Source organism: Phyllobates terribilis, unplaced genomic scaffold (assembly GCF_046119375.1).
Source record: "Phyllobates terribilis strain yellow unplaced genomic scaffold, ASM4611937v1 Scaffold_5__5_contigs__length_657084704, whole genome shotgun sequence".
In the NCBI taxonomy this organism is placed as follows: Eukaryota; Metazoa; Chordata; class Amphibia; order Anura; family Dendrobatidae; genus Phyllobates; species Phyllobates terribilis.
Genome location: NW_027362765.1, coordinates 385,981,148 through 385,998,670, shown reverse-complemented (window position 1 = coordinate 385,998,670; position 17,523 = coordinate 385,981,148).

Genomic DNA, 17,523 nt, shown 5'->3' with positions numbered 1-17,523 from the left:
CTGTCCACTATGTCAATTTTATAGGGCGCTGTTGTGGTGCTTCTTCAAACAGAATCTGGCTGAAAAAAAGGTTGTGTGTGCACACAACCTAAAAGTGTTTATTGTTCCCATTCCACATACCTGATCCCTTGTGGTAGCCTCTTCTAGCAGAGGCAGTGGAGTATTCTCTAAGCCCGCTCCACTGAGGTTCATGGGAAGTAGGGAGATGGCCATGTCAGCAATTTACTTAACTTCATAAGCGAGAACCACACTGGTGCACGACCCCTCTTCCACCGCTCCTTGGCTGGATATGATCACTGCATGGCCAGTGGAGCCCTACTTTCTAGTGTTGAGGACCCCGGCAATGAATAGTGTTTACACTCCCCATATAAATGACTACCAGGGGTGTAACTACAAAGTGCTGGTAAAGATGGATCAGAAGAACTGACTGAAGAAGCGAGAGTGGTTATTGGAGGGCTAGGGACACTTGTCCCTTGTCCCCTTCCGAAATCCTGGTCGAGAGAAAAGTATTTGCAATGTCCCAAGTTTCTTACCTTGCTATCTTGTAGACACTTTCTTGTGTAATTAGTTCCAATATTTACAACTTATTGTTGTTGTATAAAGTGCTATAACTCAGCTGCTTGTCCTCGGCCGTACAGATTTGTTAGGTAATGTATCGCGCATAATGAAGTTTGAACAATAGAACATTATCTGGAGTAAAAGTGCAACATCGTTAACAAGCTATAGACACGGATAATAGTTTATACAGGCAATTTACCAAATACATTTAGACCATACATGTCAAAATCTGGCCTGCAGGGCTTTTTTTTTTTTTTTTTTTTTTTTTTTTTTTATTTGGCCCAAGACGCTAGAACCACCACCTATGTCGACCTCCTAGTTCTCCATACAGTATTATGTGGGGCCCATTCTATGTACTGTTTGGCCCATGCCTTTGCCCAAGTCTTTCATTTTGGCCCTCTGTGTGATTTGAGTTTGACATCCCTGATCTGGATATTAACCTAGCCAGACTTATCCTATCGAATAGCTGTCAGGTATTACTAGTGGTGAGCGAGCATGCTCGCCACTACTTGGCGGGAGCTTGCGTTCCCTCCCTGCATGTTTGGCGCTCTTTACAGAGCCAATGAACATGCAGGGATTGCCTGCCACTCACTGTAATGCTAAAGACATGTAGGTTGTGGCATTAGTGATTGGCTGGTTGCACAACGTCATCAGGTCTATATATCAGCTGCTGTGCTAGTCAGTCACTCTGGAATCAATGTAGGGAGAGGTGCTAATGAGCTAGGGAGAGATTGGCTTGTTTCTAGTTAGCGTAGGTATACCAAACTATATTAGAGACACATATCAATCTCAACAAACAGTCCATCTGCAGAGATATCAGGCAGGCAGGGTATATAGCAGACTGCAGTGCATATAGCACAAGAGGCTCCATTCCAGTTTTGGCTGCTGCTGTTAGATATTTCAAGACATAGGCCCAGGGCTCAGGGACCAGGAATTTTTTTTTTGGGGGGATCTTAATCCTTCACTATTTGGTTAAAAAGCAATCCAGAGAACACCGTTTTTCTGTATTATTTGCTTGTTGGCATTGCAGAATACAGCCAGGTCCTTCCCATATTACAGCACTAAAAATCCAGCTATTTAAAACTGATTTGTCCGTCACACGGATCACATAGACATTCGCTCCCAATTCAGCCAGTTGTAGAGAGCGTGGAAGATATTGTCCCCCCCCCCCTCCCTCCCCCCCCATTTAAAATGGGGAACTGGACGTGAGGGTGCATGCCGAGGCCATGGGCAAGTGGAAATTGTTCCACAACAAACACATCTTCTCGCTCTACCTTCCTGTCCCAACTAATACGAAACCGCAGAACACTACTATTGAACCTAGAGCAGTGTGAAAAGGTTATTGGTTGGATAACAGATAATGCTTCCAGTCACTTAACCACCACCCCCCCCCCCCCCCCCCCCCCCCCCTGTCTTCCACACGGTCAAGTCTCAGTAGCCGTGAGTCTGGACCACATATTCCTCACCCTGATCCTCCCTCCTCCCACCATGCCGAGTGCCCAGAGACAACTGATCCCACACTTGGACACTCCAAAGAGCTGTTCACTTTCCCATTTATTGATTTGGGCCTCTCACCCGGTCCAGTTGAAGCAGGGCAAGAGGAGATCACAAGTAGCAATGCCCAAATATTTGCGCAGCCGCGGTCACATGAAGGCGACGGTGGCAAAGTGTCACAAGAGGTGGACGATGAGACAAATGCCAGAAAGTCAGGAGGAGGACCAGGGTGCGGAAGTGGAAGATGAGGTGGTGGATAATATATTAACTGACCCAACCTGGCAGGAAGATATGCAGAGCGAGGACAGCAGCACACAGGGGGAGGGAGGTAGAGCACCCCAACAGGCAGGAAGAAGCAGTGTGGTGGCCGCAGACAGAAGGCAGGCAACCGTTCCCTGTAACACCAACACAAAGGAAGTTGGCAGTACAACTGTTAGGTCTTCCCTAGTCTGGTTGTTTTTTTTTTTTTTTAAAGACTGCTGATAACCCCAAAAAGGACATTTGCATCACCTGCCAGGCCATCATCAGCAGGGGTGGCAAAGCTACCAGCCTGACCATCATCAGCATGATCAGGCACATGGCAGCAAAGCACCTGACTTTGTGAGCTGAACCCCAGAGTCCAGGAACAGTGTCTGCGGGTGGCACCACTGCTTCTTCCGCTGTTGTGCATGCAAGCCAATCCCCTGTCCATGGTGCATTCGAAAATGCCTCCTGCCCTGCACCTGTCGTTGTACTCTCAACTAGCAGCATCAGGAAGCACGTCCTTGTCCCAGCACAAGCGCAAATACGCAGACAACACCCTACAGGCCACACTACTAAATTCCCACATTTCGCGACTGCTTGCACTCAAAATGTTGCCTTTTAGGCTCGTGGAGACGGAAGCATTCCGCAACCTGATGGCGGCGGCCGTCCCTCGATACTCTGTCCCCAACTGCCACTACTTCTCCCGGTGTGCCGTCCCTGCATTACGCAAGCACGTGTCCCAAAACATTAGCTGTGCCTCAACAACGCAGTTACCGGGAAAGTCCACCTCACCACGGACACATGGACAAGTGTTAGTGGGCAGGGTTGGTATAGCTCGCTGACGGCACACTGGGTTAGCATAGTGGAAGCCGGGACCCAGTCGGACCTTGGGACGGAATGTCTTCCTGGCGCCAAGGATTTCGGGCCCTAGTTAAATAAGGGTTGCCTCCACAGTCTACAACTCTTGCATCTCAGCCTACTCCTCCTCTTCAGCCTCCATCTACGAAATGACCAAATCAGTCACATCCTGGCAGGCATGGTCGTGTGTGACAATGGCCGGAAACTGGTGGCGGCTCTGAGGCGAGCTCACACACGTACCATGCCTGGCCCATGTGCTTAACCTCGTGGTTCAGTGGTTTCTCAAATCCTACCTGGAGCTGATTGTTAAAGTAAGCCACCTGTGTGCCCATTTTAGAAAGCACCTACAGCTTCCACCGCCCTTGCCATGTTTCAGCAGCGTTTGCAGCTTCCGGCTCACAGACTGGTGTGTGATGTCCCCACGCATTGGAACTCTACACTGCAGATGTTGGGAAGGATTTGTGAGCAGAAGAGGGCAGTTGTTGAGTACCAGCATCAACAAGGCCGTCGGTATTCAGGTCAGACTCCACACATAAGATCTCAGGAGTGGACATGGATGTCAGACATATGTACCATCCTCCAAAACTTTGAGGACTCCACCAAGATGGTGAGCGGCAATGACGCCATAATTGGCGTCACCATCCTGCTTCTCTGTCTTCTGAAACGCTCTCTGCTCACAATCAGAGGATGCATTGCAGGCGAAGCACAATGAGATGGAGCAAGGAACCATACAGGGTGATTAAACACAGCCAAGCCTCATCTCATCCCAACGTGGATTGGGTGACAATGAGGAGGAGGAGGAAGAACAGGAGCTAGTTTCATGCGCTATAGACGGTACTACCTGCACAACTTTCATACCGTCTATTCAGTGTGGATGGCCAGATGACAGAGAGGAGGAGTGCATGGTCAGTCATCCTCTTGGTGAGGACACTGAAGTCTTGCCTGTTAGTAGTCTGGCACACATGGCTGAGTTTATGTTACACTGCTTTTCCCATGACCCTCACATTCTGAAAATTTTGGGTGACAGTCATTACTGGTTGGTGATACTTCTAGACCCACGCTACAAGGAGAACTTTATATTTCTTATTCCTGAGGCGGACAGGTCTACAAAAATGGGGCTGTACCAGAAGGCCCTTGTTGCGGAACTATTAAAAAAATTCCCATCTGAAAACGCCGGCGGCAGAGGTCACAGTTCGTTGGACAACCAAGGAGTACAGGCAAGAGAGACACAAATGCAATCCAGCAGAAGCAGGGGAACACTGTCAAAGTTCTGGGACAGTTTTCTCAGACCCAAAGGCCCTGAGGTGCGGGGTACTCTCACAAGGAGTGCAAAGTTTGGGAAGATGCTGAGGGAGTACCTTGCTGACCGTACCAAGGTCCTCCGTGATTCCTCTGTGCCTTATAATTATTGGGTATCCAAGCTTGATACGTGGAATGAACAGGCTCTCTACGCCTGGGAGGTCCTGGGCTGCCCGGCCGCTAGCATTTTATCAGAGCGGGTTTTTAGTGCTGCTGGTGGAATTATAACTGAAAAGCGCATCCTCCTGTCAACTGAAAATGCTGACAGGCTGACTCTTGTAAAAATGAACAAGGGCTGGATTGGGCCAGACTTCTCAACATCAGCGAATGATATCAGCGTAACATAAACTCAAATCCAGTGTCTTTTTTTTGGAAGGTATATTCCCATGCACGTCTTCACACCCACACATGGGTATACGCTTCCTGATTTTGGCTATTTGCTCTTGTCCTCCTTCTCCTCATCCTCATCATCCACCACCATATCACCAGGGTGACCGTGGTCCGTGATGCAACACCCACCTAACACCCACCTAATTTTTTTAAAGGGTGTTTATGATGCCCGTAAAAAAAAGTTTTTATACAGTATGTTCATGTATACCCCCCAGGGGTAAATGTTTGTCAGCCCATACACTTAGTGCATGAGCATTACAAGTATAGGAGACCCGCTCCTTTCTAATGGGAACATTTTTTCATGAGGCCCTCTAAGTCTCTTCCAAGGGGCATTGGAGTGCCTCCCAATTTTTGGCAGCCCTTGCATTCACTGCATAGGCCAACACTATGGGAGACCCTCTGCTTTCTAATGGAAATTTGTTGTTACTGTGGCCTTGCTCTATGTGTCTTTAAATTCTTAGTGGGGTTTTTCCTAAAATTGGTCAGTCGTTGGACTCACTGCATACCCTATAACTGTATAGCAGATTCTCTCCTTTCTAATGTGAATTTGTTGTTACTGTGGCCCTGCTCTATGTGTCTTTAAATTCTTAGTGGGGTTTTTCCTAAAATTGGTCAGCCGTTGGACTCACTGCATACCCTATAACTGTATAGCAGACTCTCTCCTTTCTAATGGGAATTTGTCGTTACTGTGGCCCTGCTCTATGTGTCTTTAAATTCTTAGTGGGGTTTTTCCTAAATTTTGGCAGCCCTTGCAGTCACAACATGGGCATTACCACTATAGGAGACCCGCTCCTTTATAATGGGAACATTTTTTTTACTGAGACCCTCCTCTATGTCTCTCCAAAGGGGTATTGGGTTGCGTCCAAATTTTTGGCAACCCTTGCAGTCACTGCATACGCAATAACAGTATAGGAGACCCAACAAAGCATAGCCGGCTGATGGCTCTCTAACAATAGCGAGGGCTGACTGCTGGCCTTTTAATAGTAAGGGCCGTCTGATGGCCCTATAAAAATAGGCTTTATGACTTTCAGAGTCCCTCCATCATAAATGAAACAGGATGTGTCTGATGATGTGTCACACACCACATTGCCAGATAAGATTTTAAAATGTTACAATGACATTTCCCGGTGAATGCAATTGTCTTAAAAACTAACGTAAAAAAACCCCAAACATTAGGATCTTTCATTAGTATAAAAAACAGCGTCGCCAATTTCACCTCAATGTAATCACATTGTTCAGCTCCTGCACCTCCTTCTCCATCTCCAAAATGACCACATCAGTCACAATCTGACAGCACTGCAGCACTGCCTTGGCCAAGCGGCAACCGGCTGTGCTGAAAATAACATGCTTAATGCTTAGGTGACAAACCGCCCAGCGCTGCAGAGTTGTTGAAAGCTGTAACACAGCAGCCTGATCTGTGGCTCTCACCGCTGAACATACAGCCAGGCATGGTCGTGTGTGACAATGGGCAGAACCTGGTGACGGAGAAATGACAGCCGGAGTAGATACGGTTTCCCTCTATGCCAGTCCTTTCACCGAGCTAAAGAATATGGCTGTGGTGAAATGCAACTCCCACTGAGAAGCTGTTTCAGATTGAAAAACATTGTGCCAACCAGAGGATTTGATTCTGAGGGGTCACCTTTCTCCCCCGCTCAAGAGCACCATAGCAGCTGCAAAGATAGCGCTATCATGAACTCTCCTGACGTAGAAGCCAGGGCACACCAGAGGATTCTCTGGTGGGACAGTCCAACCCTGCGGAGAAGCAGTCCTGGCTAAGAAAAGTGTGTGGGAAGGTTCCCGGACACTCTATGGCTGCTTTTCTGACTGAGGAGGAAACACACATAAACACAGAGAGAACATACCAAGTCCTTGCAGTTGCCCTTGCTGGCATTTGAACCCAGGATCCCAGGGCTGCAATGCTTCAGTGCTAACCACTGATCCAATGTGCTGCCGTTCACCCTCTAATATCTAACAGGATGGAGAAACTTGCACCTACTGCCACTCTATCTTCAGCTCCTTTGTGAGAAACGAATATATTTGGGCAGCCACTCAGTCTACCAAATAAATTTCCTGAGAAGGAAATTGGGGATGGCTTCCCTATTGGTACTGGGGGCAGTGCTAATACCATGGCTTTGTACCATAGTTTACTGGAAATATTCCAGGCTGGTAGGAGGCAAGCGAATTCCCACAGAAAAGTACCAGTAGTAATGTTCAGGGACCCGCGCTTGTAGAAGGCGGAGACAACACCGGGAGAAGTAGTGACGGCTGGGGACCGAGCATGGACACGAGGCATGAGGTTGCGAAAAGCTTCCGCCTCCATGAGCCTAAAAGGCCACATTTCAAGTGCAACCAGCTGCCCAGAAATCTGGCAGTTTAGTATTGCGGCCTGTGCGTGGGTGGCTGGCTGCATACTTGCGCTTGCATTCCAAGTAACAGAAAACTAAGCAGATTATGGCCTCTATCATCATCATGGTCTCACCTCAGCACTATGAACTCTCCTGAAGGAAAAGCCAAGGCCCACCGGAGGAGTCTCCGGTTCTTTGGTGGGCGCGTCCAACCGTGCTGTGTTTGTGGTTAGGCGGTCCTTCCCAGTTAGTGCACTGGGGAGGGCACGGGTAATGTTGTGGGTCCCGTGCTTGTGGAAGGCGGAGACGATACCGGGAGAAATGGTGGCGGCTGGGGACCGAGTATGGACACCCGGCCGCCGCTGGCATGACGTTATGAAAAGCTTCTGCCTCTGTGGTGCCCTGCTGCGCTTGGAGCCACAGATCCTAGAGGGGTGCATGAACGGATTCCTCCACAAGTGGCCCCCACAGCACACACACACCTCCATCCTCCACCTCAGACCACCAGAGGGAGCCCGTTAGGTATATAAATAGGGAAGGTGGAGTTAGGCAGTCAGTCTGGAGAACAGTTTCCTCAGTGAACAGAGCTAGTTCCAGCCTGTGAGAACCCAGTCTGTAGAAGGAAGCCTGTTGAGAGAGTTCCTGCAGTAGTTAAGCCAGAGTGAGGTCAGCCTGCAGTGTAGCACAATCCAGACTCATTTGTAGCTCAGAATAGTGAGCTTAAGGTGTGCCGACACCATAAGAGAGGTGAAGCGCGGCAAGCTGCCGCTACTGTGTGTAGCCTAGTGAGGGCCTCGAGCGAGGCCGAAGGCTAGAGGAGTGAGTAGCATCGGGGGCAGAGGAGCTGTACAAGCTCACCCCAGAAAACATATACCGGACACCGGGTCCGCATCTACAGGGCCGTATAGCCCCCCTGTAGAAACAACCGGAGACCCCTGGAAGACTTCAAGTCCCAGGATCACCTAAGAACTGATACGTACCAGAGCCAGGAGTCACAGAGGCCCCGCAAGCTGGGAGCACATACTCCAAGAGAAGGCCCTACCACAAAGTCAGCCTGTGCAGGACAGAGACAAAGTTAGGCCTAGCTCCAGGCAGGTCAGAAACTTACTACGCAAAGGCAAGAAACAGGAGGCCCTACACCCGCTCACTGGGGAGGATCCTGATATGCAGCCTTCACCCTACAGTGCTCCGGATTGTGCCTTGAATACCATCAGTAAAAGGTACTGAAGTGACTATCGTGTCTGTCCCTGTTCTTACTCTGGCCCGGCTGGGTCACCTCTGTCCTGCATCCCTGCATCCCTTCTCCTACGCTGCCCTGAGGCCTAGCTCCACCTGTGGGAAGCTATACCACCCCAAGCTGCCTTAACACCGGCCTCAGTGGGCTGCCGCAGCGCTGGTGATCCTCACCAGACACCACAGGTGGCGTCACAAACTTTTATATAATTTTTCACCCCTTTTAAAGAGAAGCCCAGGGTACGGGTCCGGGAGCCGATTACCGCGACATCCCCCAAAATCAGGCAACAAGGCCTGGGCGGCGAGTCATCCCCATCCCTTGGGCTCGACACCTCCATGAGCCTAAAAGGCCACATTTCAAGTGAAAGCAGCTTTAGAGGACTTCCTGGGAGAAATGATACCCAGAGTAGATACGGCTTCCCTCTGTGCCAGTCCTTTCACCGAGCTAAATACATCTCTCAGCAAAAAAAGCTGTGGACTGGCTCCGTGCCATCCCTGGCCACATTCACCTGTCCACGTGTTTGTGGTTAGGCGGTCCTTCCCAGTTAGTGCACTGGGGAGGGCACGGGTAATGTTGTGGGACCCGTGCTTGTGGAAGGCGGAGACGATACCGGGAGAAATAGTGGCGGCTGGGGACCGAGTATGGACACCCGGTCGCCGCCAGCATGATGTTATGAAATGCTTCCGCATCCACGAGCCTAAAAGGCCACATTTCAAGTGAAAGCAGCTTTAGAGGACTTCCTGGGAGAAATGACACCCAGAGTAGATACGGTTTCCCTCTGTGCCAGTACTTTCACCGAGCTTAATACAACTCTCAGCAAAAAAAAGCTGTGGACCGGCTCCGTACTGTCCCTGGACACATTCACCTGTCCACGTGTTTGTGGTTAGGCGGTCCTTCCCAGTAAGTGCACTGGGGAGGGCACAGGTAATGTTGTGGGACCCGTGCTTGTAGAAGGCGGAGACGATATCTGTGACGCCTCTACTCAGAGAAGCCCGTGTTTTACCCTGGGTGTTGGGGGGACTCGGTGTCGGGCCCTGTGATGGAGAGGTGGGATGCAGCCGTGGCCCGGGCCCGACCCGTGCTCAGGGCCGTCACATTAGAAAGAGATGGTGTGGGCTCGTCCGGGTTGAGTGGCTGATTAACGACTACGCCACCTGTGGTGCCTGGTGAAGGGTCACCAGAGCCGCTACAGTCCGCTGAGGCCCGGTGTCATGGCGGCCTAAGTTCTCACTGCTCCCCACAGGCGGAGCAAAGCCTCAGGGCAGGCAAACAGGATGAGAGGGGTAGTAGTGCGAGGAGTACGGGCACCGCGTCGCATGGTATGGCGCATAATGAGCAGTCCGGAGGCCATAGGGGTGAACTTCCAAGGCTTTACTCACTTAGAGATGTCAGCGGGAAGGCGACTCCCTGCTCCCCACGGAGTCCTGCGGTCGCCAGGGACGGGGGTCCGACAACCTCCGAGCAAGTCCAGTGTTCGGTAGCGACCCTACACCAGAGTGTTCCTGCACTACAGACTTCACCCTTTCCCGTCTGTGCGTGTGTGGATAGGCCCGGTCTCCCTCTGAGCTCCTCTCAGGACTAGGGCACGGGTGGCAATTCCTCTCCATCCGATGCCCGGTGGGTTCCTCAGGGCCTAACCGGGCTTTCCCATCCAGGACATGGAGTACAAGGTCGGGTGTCGGGGGCCGGTACCCCTCTTGCAGCCGGAATCCCTCTGAATAGATCAGGTAGGCGAGGACAGGTGGTGTGCTCCGCTCCGTCTGCATCCTCCCCGGGACCCATTTGCTGTGGAGCCACACTCTTAAGCTCCGGGCCTTCTTGATCCTGGTCCTTGGCCGGGTTGAGACATTCCTTGTCTGCAACCTACCTCTCATCCCCAAGGCCGGGGTACGAGGATTGTGTCCCTTGCAGGTGCAGGCCCACACAGGATCTGCGCTCCCGGAGGGAAGTCACATTACACACAGTATTTTGACAGCACAGTGACAGCCGACAGACTAGCAAAGGCTAGACAAAACGACCAGAGAAGAACCAAGATCAAAGATGGCATTTTATTAAATATGAAATCTAAAGTGTGACTAACTTGTAAGTCCTCCACCCTCACCCACTAACTGGTTCCTACCACTTTATGTTCCCCAGTCTCCCTGTAACCAGGGGAGCAGCACCTAGTGCATAGTAGATCCCTCTGGTGGAGAAGTGTGGTGTTGGATGCAAGGCTGGGTCACGACTATCACACTGGCCTTACCTCAGAGGAGGAACACTACACTCCATTAAAGAAGTGCAGCATTCCTGTGGCGGTCGAACCCTCAGGGGCACCACATATCAGGAAAAATAGTGGTGGCTGGGGACCGAGTATGGATACCGATCGCCGCCGCCATAAGATTGTGGACAGCTTCTGCCTCCACGAGCCTAAAACGCCACATTTCAAGTGCAAGCAGCTGTCAAAAATTTGGCTGTATAGTATTGCAGCCTGTGGGTGGGTGGGTCGCTGCATACTTGCGCTTGCATTCCAAGAAATGGGGTAGGAACAACTGAACGCTGCACTGGGACAAGGACGTGGACAGTGATTGTTGCAAGTCTGCAACGACAGGTGCATGGCAGGAGGCATCTTCGCATGCGCCAAGGATCCCTTATGATGGGCACACTTTTAGGCAGTAACCTGGGAGTCAGAAATGCTTCCAGAGGTCTTCCCCATGCTGTTCCCATGTCTTTTCAGCACTGTATGCATGTGTCTGATGATATCTCACACGCCACATGGCCAGATAAGGTTGTAAAATGTTAAAATGACATTTCCCAGTGAATGTGTAGAGCCCTGGGGGATGGGGAATGGGGAGTACTCGGCGCCCGGGCCTTGTTACTGCCTGACCCTGGGGGGGATGTCGCGGTGGTCGGCTCCCGGGGCCGTACCCTGCGCCTCTCTTTTAAAAGGGTGGATAATTATGTTACTAAGTTCGTGACGCCACCTGTGGTGTCTGGTGAGGATCACCAGCGCTGCGGCAGCCCACTGAGGCCGGTGTTAAGGCAGCTTGCGTGGTATAGCTCCCCACAGGTGGAGCTAGGCCTCAGGGCAGCATAGATGAAAGGATGCAGGGACAGATGGGACCCAGCCGGGTCAGAGCAAGAACAGGGACAGACACGATAGTCACTTCAGTACCTTTTACTGATGGAAATTCAGGCATGTCCCGGAGCACTGTAGGGTGAAGGGTGCATATCAGGATCCTCCCCAGTGAGCGGGTGTAGGGCCTCCTGTTTCTTGCCTTCATGTGGTAAGTTTCTGACCTGCCTGGAGCTAGGCCTAACCTGGTTTCTGTACTGCACCGGCTGACTTTGTGGTAGGGCCTTCTCTTGGAGTACGCGCTCCCAGCTTGCGGGGCCTCCGTGACTCCTGGCTCTGTTACTTATCAGCTCTTAGGTGATCCTGGGACTTGAAGTCTTCCAGGGATTCCGGTTATGTCCTACTGGGTCCTAGAGATCCCAGTAAGCTCGGACCCGGTGTCCGGTATATGCTTTCTGGTGTGAGCTTGTACAGCTCCTCTGCCCCCAATGCTACTCACTTTCCACTCGCCTTCGGCCACGCTCGGGCCCTCACTAGGCTATACACACTAGCGGCAGCTTGCCGCGCTTCACCGATCTTATGGCGCCGGCACACCTTGAGCTCTAACTGAGATACAACTGCGTCTGGACTGGGCTCCACTGCAGGCTGACCTCTCTGTAGACTCCAGACTTGACTGAGCTTGACTCTGTATTCAGGTCTGTACTTGCTGAACTCTCCAGAGGAACTGCTTACTGCCTAGCTCCACCTTCCCTATTTATATCCCTAACGGGCTCCCTCTGGTGGTCTGAGGTGGAAGGTGGAGGTGTGTGTATGCTGGGAGGGCCTCTTGTGGAGGAATCCGTTAATGCACCCCTCTAGGATCTGTGGCTCCAAGCACAGCTGGGCGCCACGAATGCATTTGTCTTGGTTGAAAGCAATGCAAAAGTGCAAAAACGCATCAAAAACTTTTTGGTTTTGGTTATTTATTTTGCCTTATATACAAGTCATTGCCCTTGAAAGGATGTTCCTTAACATATTTCCCAGGAAAATTCATTTTGGTTTAGTTTTTGTACGTTTTATAGTGAGTCCGTAAAAGTGGCGTAATACTCTGACAACCTTGATGACAGCAGTGACCTGGGAGTCAGAAATGCTTCCAGGGGTGTTCCCAATAATATTCGCATGTCATTTAAGCAAAGTTCCCGTCGAGTTGGGCAAATTTTAGGCCCTATGCAGACCGCCGGGGGGAGCCGCCTGAAAACTACTCGAGTTTTCCATAGACTTACATTGGGCTCGTTGCTCGGGTCGAGCACCCGAGTATTCCAATTTGCTCTACCTGAGCAACAAGCACTAATGTATCATCCTCCAAAACTTTGAGGACTCCACCAAGATGGTGAGCGGCGATGACGCCATAATTAGCGTCACCATCCCGCTTCTCTGTCTTCTGAAACTCTTTCTGCTCACGATCAAAGAGGATGCAGTGCAGGCGGAGCACGATGAGATGGAGCAAGGAACCATACAGGGTGATTACACACAGCCCAGCCTCATCTCATCCCAACGTGGATTGGGTGACAATTTCGGAAGAGGAGGAGGAGGAGGAAGAAGAACAGGAGCTAGTTTCATGCGCTATAGATAGTACTACATGCACAACTGTCATACCGTCTGTTCAGCATAGATGGCCTGAGGACAGAGAGGAGGAGGAGGAGAGCATGGTCACTCGTCCTCTTGGTGAGGACAGGGAAGTTTTGACTGTTAGCAGTCTGGCACACATGGCTGAGTTTATGTAATGCTGCCTTTCCCATGACCCTCGCGTTCTCAAAATTTTGGGCGACAGTCATTACTGGTTGGTGACACTTCTAGACCCACGCTACAAGGAGAACTTTATATCTCTTATTCCTGAGGCGGACAGGTCTACAAAAATGGGGCAGTACCAGAAGGCCCATGTTGCGGAACTATTAAAAAAATTCCATTCTGAAAACGTTGGCTGCAGAGGTCATAGTTCGTTGGACAACCAAGCACTACAGGCCAGAGAGACACAACTCCAATTCAGCAGAAGCAGGGGAACTCTGTCAAAGTTCTGGGAGAATTTTCTCAGCCCCTCCCATCGCAGAAGCCCTGAGGCGCAGAGTACTCTCACAAGGAGTGCAAATTTTGGGAAGATACTGAGGGAGTACCTTACCGACTTTAACATCATCCTCCATGATTCCTCTGTGCCTTATAATTATTGGGTATCCAAGGTGGATGCATGGAATGAACTGGCTCTCTATGCCTTGTAGGTCCTGGCCTGCCCTGCCACCAGCATTTTATCAGAGCGGGTTTTTAGTGCTGCTGGTGGAATTATAACTGATAAGCGCATCCGCCTGTCAACTGAAAATGCTGACAGGCTGACTCGTATAAAAATGATCAAGGGCTGGATTGGGCCAGACTTCTCAACACCAGCGAATGATAGCAGCGTAGCATAAACTCAAATCCAGTGTCTTTTTTTGGGAGGTGTATTCCCATGCACCTTTTCACACCCACACATGGGTATACGCTTCCTGATTTTGGCTATTTGCTCTTGTCCTCCTCCTTCTTCTCATCATCATCCTCCACCACCATATCACCAGGGTGACCGTTGTCTGTGATGCAACACCAACATCATTTTTTTAAAGGGTGTTTATGATGCCCGTAAAAAAAAACTTTTATTCAGTATGTTCATGCAAATCCCCAGGGGTAAATGTTTAATGTATTCGACCACAAGGCTGTAGGTCTAGTGGGGGGAGAAACAAAAAACATGCGCAGATCTAAATGTAGATTTGTATACAGTACAGACCAAAAGTTTGGACACACCTTCTCATTTAAAGATTTTTCTGTATTTTCATGACTATGAAAATTGTACATTCACACTGAAGGCATCAAAACTATGAATTAACACATGTGGAATTATATACTTAACAAAAAAGTGTGAAACAACTGAAAATATGTCTTATATTCTAGGTTCTTCAAAGTAGCCACCTTTTGCTTTGATGACTGCTTTGCACACTCTTGGCATTCTCTTGATGAGCTTCAAGAGGTAGTCACCGGAAATGGTTTTCACTTCACAGGTGTGCCCTGTCAGGTTTAATAAGTGGGATTTCTTGCCTTATAAATGGGGTTGGGACCATCAGTTGTGTTGTGCAGAAGTCTGGTGGATACACAGTTGATAATCCTACTGAATAGACTGTTAGAATTTGTATTATGGCAAGAAAAAAGCAACTAAGTAAAGAAAAACGAGTGGCCATCATTACTTTAAGAAATGAAGGTCAGTCAGTGCGAAAAATTGGGAAAACTTTGAAAGTGTCCCCAAGTGCAGTTGCAAAAACCATCAAGCTCTACAAAGAAACTGGCTCACATGAGGACCACCCCAGGAAAGGAAGACCAAGAGTCACCTCTGCTTCTGAGGATAAGTTTATCCGAGTCACCAGCCTCAGAAATCGCAGGTTAACAGCAGCTCAGATTAGAGACCGGGTCAATGCCACACAGAGTTCTAGCAGCGGACATATCTCTTCAACAACTGTTAAGAGTCGACTTTGTGCAGCAGGCCTTCATGGTAAAATAGCTGCTAGGAAACCACTGCTAAGGACAGGCAACAAGCAGAAGAGACTTGTTTGGGCTAAAGAACACAAGGAATGGACATTAGACCAGTGGAAATCTGTGCTTTGGTCTGATGAGTCCAAATTTTAGATCTTTGGTTCCAACCACCGTGTCTTTGTGCGACACAGAAAAGGTGAACGGATGGACTCTACATGCTTGGTTCCCACCGTGAAGCATGGAGGAGGAGGTGTGATGATGTGGGGGTGCTTTGCTGGTGACACTGTTGTGTATTTATTCAAAATTGAAGGCATACTGAACCAGCATGGCTACCACAGCATCTTGCAGCGGCATGCTATTCCATCCGGTTTGCGTTTAGTTGGACCATCATTTATTTTTCAACAGGACAATGACCCCAAACACACCTCCAGGCTGTGTAAGGGCTATTTGACCAAGAGGGAGAGTGATGGAGTGCTACGCCAGATGACCTGGCCTCCACAGTCACCAGACCTGAACCCAATCGAGATGGTTTGTGGTGAACTGGACCGCAGAGTGAAGGCAAAAGGGCCAACAAGTGCTAAGCATCTCTGGGAACTCCTTCAAGATTGTTGGAAGACCATTTCCGGTGACTACCTCTTGAAGCTCATCAAGAGAATGCCAAGAGTGTGCAAAGCAGTCATCAAAGCAAAAGGTGGCTACTTTGAAGAACCTAGAATATAAGACATATTTTCAGTTGTTTCACACTTTTTTGTTAAGTATATAATTCCACATGTGTTAATTCATAGTTTTGATGCCTTCAGTGTGAATGTACAATTTTCATAGTCATGAAAATACAGAAAAATCTTTAAATGAGGTGTGTCCAAACTTTTGGTCTGTACTGTATATATATGGGAACAGAAGAAAAATGAACTGCTCACCTTTAGCAGATCTTGTACCAAGGCTTATCGACCAATTCTGGTCTAATGTGGATAGCTGGTCCCACCGGTATGCAGCTTCTATCCGAATTAAACGGATCTCCCAGCTGGAGTCCGTAAGAGTAAGGTTCGGAGTGTGTATCCGGCTGATTGAGCGCTCCCAGGGTCACAAGGAATAATTATCCAAAAAAGGATTTTCTTCTCAGGACCTGAGGAAGGCTATACATCTTTCATTTTAACAGCCGAAACGCGTTGTTTTATATATCAGTTTTATCTATTTATGAACTTGAATAAATCTTTTGAAGAAGAAAATACTTTTTTGGATAATTATTCCTTGTGACCCTGGAAGCGCTCAATCAGGGGTAAATGTTTGTCAGCCCATACACTTAGTGCATGGGCATTACAAGTATAGGAGACCAGCTCCTTTCTAATGGGAACATTTTTTTATGAGGCCCTCCTCCATGTTGTAACATCCCTGGCGGCGTGCTTGCATGGCTTACCATCTCCCACCATGCAAGACCGCAATCGCTATCAGGCCAGGCTGCACACTTTGCTCCAGTACCTGCTGTTCGTATGTCTCTTGTCTGCTGGCTTAGGGCGGCGGCGCTGTTGCTTCCTGATTCTTAAAGCTACAGTGTGCGCAGTCCTAATGCCTCCTCAGCCTATTGCTGTGAGTCACTGGATACTTAAACCCCCTCCACCCAGTAGGAGGTGCCTGAGCAACACTTTCATTCAGTGTGTGCCTTGCAACTTAGTTGCCAGGTCCTGTCCTGTATTTTGTCTGTTTCCGCCCCTGGGGGCTGTACACCCAGGCCTGTTACCTATCTGTGACTTCTAGTCTGTTTCCGCCACCCTGGGGGCTGAGTTCCCAGGCTCGTTCCTGTATCTTGTTCCTGGTTCAGTTCCTGTCTGAACAGTGTCTTAGCCTGTTACCTGTTTGTCTCTATGTCCGTACCTTCCCTTTTCCTGCAGTGTCTGAACCTGCACCTAACTCCAACTCGTTGTTTCTGCACTTCTGTTTGTGAGTTTTGTATCCACTCGCTACTTCATTGTAAGTACCTTGTGTGTATCTGGTTCTGCTTGTCCCCTTTCCCTGCCTCCGTATCTACCTCCTGTGTTTTAGCCATCTTCCTGTATTTTCCAGTCTGTTCCATGTAAACAGAGCCCTGTCCTGTCTACCGCATCTGCGGGTTTTGCTCTGCTTGTCTACCGCATCTGCGGGTTTTGCTCTGCTCTGCCTGTCTACCGCATCTGCGGGTTTTGCTCTGCTCTGCTTGTCTACCGCATCTGCGGGTTTTGCTCTGCTCTGCTTGTCTACCGCATCTGCGGGTTTTGCTCTGCTCTGCTTGTCTACCGCATCTGCGGGTTTTGCTCTGCTCTGCTTGTCTACCGCACCTGCGGGTTTTGCTCTGCTCTGCTTGTCTACCGCATCTGCGGGTTTTGCTCTGCTTGTCTACCGCACCTGCGGTTTTGCTCTGCTCTCCTCGTCTATCGCACCTGCGGGTTTTGCTCTGCTCTGCTTGTCTACCGCACCTGCGGCTCCGTTCCTGTGTCCCAGTCTGTACTGGTCCCTATCCTGCCTGCGTTCCTACCTGCTAGTACCTGCCTGTC